The sequence below is a fragment of the Panicum virgatum genome, chromosome 4N (genome assembly GCF_016808335.1).
Source record: "Panicum virgatum strain AP13 chromosome 4N, P.virgatum_v5, whole genome shotgun sequence".
In the NCBI taxonomy this organism is placed as follows: domain Eukaryota; kingdom Viridiplantae; phylum Streptophyta; class Magnoliopsida; order Poales; family Poaceae; genus Panicum; species Panicum virgatum.
In genome coordinates, this window is record NC_053148.1 from 25,683,762 (window position 1) to 25,688,817 (window position 5,056).

A 5,056-nucleotide genomic window follows, 5' to 3' on the forward strand; every position below is an offset into this window, starting at 1 on the left:
CCGTCTCCTTGGCGGTATGCATTCCGCCCTTGGTTCTGGGCTGGGAACGCTCCTCGTTCCAGCCCTAGTTGGAGACCATCTTTTCAATTAAGGCCTTAGCCTTGGCGATTGTAAAGTCGAGATAGGCTCCTCCAGTAGCAGCATCGAGATGGGCTCTGGATGTTGTTGTTAGCCCATTGTAGAAGCTTTGGAGCACGAGCCACTCGTCCATCCCATGATGAGGACAGGCGAGTATGTATTCTTGCAGTCTCTCCCAAGCTTCTGGGATGGATTCCATCCCTGTCTGCTGGAAACTTGAAATTCTTCCGCGTAGGGCATTTGTTTTGCCCAACGGGAAGAATTTAGCTAGGAACACTGTGGAACACTTGTCCCACGTGCTGACGGCTTCCTTGTTCTGATAAAACCACTATTTCGCCTTCCTCGGGAGGGAGAAAGGAAACAGGCGGAGCCTGATGGCGTCAGCCGTAATGCCCCGAATGGTTACGATTTTGCATAACTCCAAAAAGTTCTGGAGATGGGCGTTAGCGTCCTCATTCGGCTTGCCACAGAATGGGCTAGCCTGCACCATGTTTATGAGACTGGACTTCAGCTCAAAGTTCACATCCCCAACATCAACGTTGGGTCCAGTTGCCACATTGGCAGCTGAGGGGACGGAAAAATCGCGGAGAGTCTTCTCAGCCATGGGTTCAGTGATTGTTGATGGTGCTTGGGAAGCTGGCTCTCTTGTCGACTGCGAGATCGGAGGAGGGACGACGTGAGGTCGGACCCTTCTCACGAGGTTCTCGGGATTTTCAATAAAACTTCTCGGCAAGGAGAAACCAGACATACACTACCCTATTTTCATCCAATCAGGAGAAAACAAAAAGATAAACACATTAGCCTATATAAGCAGTAGCTACCTCTTACTTATATTGCCATGTTTATGTACTTAGTAAATATACTTTACACCTAGTGCCATCCCCGGCAACGACGCCAGAAATGCTTGTTGGCATTTCTTAGTGCCATCACTAGGAGTGGTTAGTTCCTAGCAACAGTGCCTCGAAAATGCCGTGTGGTATGTCTTAACGTTTATAGAAGGATCCGCAAGCGCACGGATATACCATTATAGCATTTCACCCGGAAGTATTCAGGGTATCGTTATTTATATTTTCCCAAGAGATGGCTAGGTTGTGTAAAGTGTATTTACAAATGATAAATTAATGATAATCAAGGGTAATGTGACACACACAGAACAACCAACTCTCATGAATAAAGAATAAACAAGCAATCCTAAGGTTAGTGGGAGCATAGGCAAAGATTCTTAGTATACTATTCATGTTAGCAGATAAGTTACATTAGCCACATGCTTAGAGCTGCAAGTGCCAGGAAATTAGGGATATTGGGGAGAATGACCAGCACTGGAGAACATCCAGTCCCGTTTCATCTTTGCATGAACTCCTACACAGTACCCGAACGTCGAGGAGTACGTTAACCGAGAAGCAGCTTCCCGGTGGACCAACAGGGCTGTCACCACTTGCGGTCTTCCCCATTCACACCGTGGAGCACTGTCATATCTGAAGGATCCCACATACCCGGGCACCATGCCCGCATATGAAGTCACTACCCTAGCACCCCCGGGTCCCCCACCCTTCGGATGGACAGGTAAGATGCTAATAAGGCAAGCCCGAAAGCACAACGAACCGATATCCTTACCCAGATCATCTGGTCTAAGCAAGCAAATAGAATAACTCGATAAAGCACTGATCAAGGCTAAGCAAGATAAGAACATAGCAAGATAACCAAGAATGAACTGAATATGAATTGCATAAAGAAAGTCAGAATACAAAGCCATAATAGAGGCCGAGGATTGCTCACCGACCCCGAGGACGACTGGATTCGCTAAAGAGATGAAGTACTAGCCTAGCTCCACTACCCTAAGGAGTACAAGTCACAAGAGAGTGTAGAGAGAGAGGCCTTCAAGTGGTGTGTGTGGTGTGAGTGGTGTGAGGCCCCTTATATAGTTCCTTGAGGTCGGTTCCCGCCAAGATAAATATGGAAACATCATCAATCGCCTTCAGGAGGATAAGATCAAGCTTCCCGCCAAAACTCAGCCTGTTTGGCTTACAGGTGGGGTCGGCCAAACCCCCCCTGCCGCCTCTGGCCACCGACCTTCTCTGGTACACTGCCTGGTGGGACATGATGTCAGATGGTCGGTGCCGGGGCTTGGTTGGTCGGTTTGGTCTGGTTTGTGGGCCCTCTTTTGTATGTGTCACGCCATACGCGATCGTTTGCGACGTCGTCTGCGTATTCGTTGTGTTTTCTTCTTATTCCGGACTTGTGCTCCTAAAAACATAAACCTTCAAAAACAACTGTGGAGCTAGGTTAGTGATACAAATATGTGAGTAAGAGGTATAGTTTTTCTTCTTTTACGAGTATAGTTGACGGTCACATTTCGCACTTAACGACCGTCAACAATAACCTTTTAGGTTATGCTGACCCTCAATTTTTCCACCCTCGTGTTCTAGGGAGAAGATACATTTCTTACGATGTTTGCCATTTGCAACCATATGAAAGTATCGAGTGTTATTATCCCCCAAAAGAATGTTAGTCACTTTGGCCCATTGATAATACTTGAGTTCCTCCTTTCGCAGGAGTTTTATCAAGTCATCCCGGGCGGATTCCAGTTGATTCCTCTCCTCGTCCGTGAGTGTTCTAATTTCAGCTTGGGTGTCTAGGATCGTTACTACAGATTGGAGGTTTTCCTTTTGTGCTTTATACAACCCATGGTGGTGGCGAGCCCACCCCCGCAAGTGCTTTAGGAGTGCCCCCAATTTTCTATTCCAGCGTTGCACTGAATTTTGTCTGCTAACCGGTTTATTCCAAATTTATGTGACCCACTCTATAAAATCCTCATGGGATAGCCAACTGAGTTCCATTGAACTACTTTGCATGTCCCGTAAAGGGTGGGTCTCCCGTTTCCAAAAGTAACGGAGTATGATCTGAGACGCCTCTGTCCAACGCATGCACAGTTACCATCGGGTATTTGAACTCCCATTCAGTTCTCATTAGAACTATATCGAGCTTCTCATAGGTCGGATCCGGTAGAGAGTTTGCAAAGGTGTACTGTCTCCCTGTCAAATCTATCTCCCGAAGATAAAAGCTATCAATGACGGTGTTGAACAGGAACGGCTAGTGAGTTCGTGTAAATTTATGAAGGAAAAAGGTTCCAGGATCTGCTGCTATTTAGTTCTAAATTGTGCAAAAGAAATAGCAGTAAGATTTTCTCACTACACACGTGAAGAAAAGTGAAAGAGTTGGTGTGTTAGGCTGTAAAGGTACAATTCTTGTGGAATTTTCTGCAATTAGAAACAAAAAATCAGTAAGCAAAAGGCAAAGAGGTGCAAAAAAAAAACAAAATAAAGAAAAAGCCGCACCCCAAAAGAAAAAGAGGAAAGGAGAGAAAAAATTCAGTAGTGCTCGCATTTTTTTTAGTTCCTTTGCTTAGTTGTATGCATTGCTTGCTTGAACTAGATCTCATACAAGTTTAAGCCAGCAACATAGGCTAGTTTGGGACTACTTTTCAGTCTTGCAATTCTGAGTTGAAATTTTGATATTCCTTGCTACCATATTGTGCCTACCCAAAGCTCCACAAATACTTCTGTCAGCACAGGTTCATCTTGCAACTGTTACACTCAAGCTTGACAACAGATTGTACCATCCTGTTGGCTTTGGTAAGAACACTTGCAAGACGGTGATAAACTGCTTGAGATATTGCAATCTACTTTCCCACCTTTCCGTCCTAGTAGTTTCTAGTTGATAGGGATAATACTTTTGTGTTGTCTTTTGCTATCTTTTAACAATGACAGCTTCTTCATATCCACCAACTTATGATGGCATTGGTGCTGATGAGTACATGGAGTGGGAAATTGCCCTAGATAACATATTTGCTACTCACTTTTTGTTTCCAAGGAGGAAGGTAAAAAATGCATCCAGTGTTTTACGACACTCAGCTTTAGTTTGGTGGGATTCTTTAGATTCTTCTGATAAACCTCAAACTTGGAATGATATGAAACTTCTTATGTGAGAAACCTTTGTTAATGCAACTCCTGCTTTAAATTCATATGACGAGGTGCATAACTTAGAGGATCAGTCCATTGTTGTATCTCTTGCACCACCTAACCTTTTGCAGGATTCTGAACAAAAGCAAGAGGACAAGGATGACATGGGCAAAAATGAGGATCTCACATCCTCATGTGAAAATTCAGAGCCATCACTTCACAATGCACCTATTACTCCTGCTGAAATTGAGAGCAAAGGTAATGCTCATGGTGCTGCACTTATGGATGGTGAGGTTTCTTTTTGATGTGCTGAATTCTTGCACCAATCATGCTATGACAGAGCAACTATTAGTGGGACCGACTCTTGATTTACCTTTGTCACAAGATGATTTGCTTCATATTCCCTGTGATAAAGATGACTTACCTGATCATGAACATGAGAGCACTGAACCACATGCTTTTGCTGAATTTACAAATGTTATTCATGTTGCTAGTGATACAGATGAGATGAAATTGTTGTCTTCTTTACATACCTTGGGTTACATTGAATTTGATGTTTTGTGTAATCTAAGTAATTTAAAGGAGAAACTTTTTATGTGTGCTGATTTGCCATGGTTGTCTAGACATACATATCATGTTATTGGCAAATATAACAACAAAGGATAATATTTGATACATCGAGTTTAAATTGTGCAAATCTGAATTCTCCTTTTGTTGTTCAAGATTGTAATCAACTAAGTAGATCCGACACTATTGATATTCATACGCCATCTATTACTATGCTGCCTTTTGTTAGTACTAATCTTTTGTAGGATAGTATTGACAAAGTTCATGTGGATTCGGATCAAGGAGCCTACAGGATCAGTTTCAATTACAATCGGCACCGAGGATGGCTTTTCTTTCAAGAAGGGAAGGATGATGAGGGCACGACACCTTCGGATACGACCATTGATTATAAGGTGAGCTCGTTCCAAATAAATTTGTCATCTGGATTTAAGAATAAATTACTACCTAATGAT

At 43.3% G+C, this 5,056-nt stretch overlaps 1 non-coding gene across 1 annotated transcript; it reads left to right on the plus strand.

The window, feature by feature from the left end:
• Positions 1-209: 209 nt before the first annotated feature.
• Positions 210-316, plus strand: LOC120671768. Its single transcript, XR_005673857.1, has one exon. It is a non-coding gene; the product is annotated as a small nucleolar RNA R71 (small nucleolar RNA).
• The last annotated feature ends 4,740 nt before the right edge of the window (positions 317-5,056 follow it).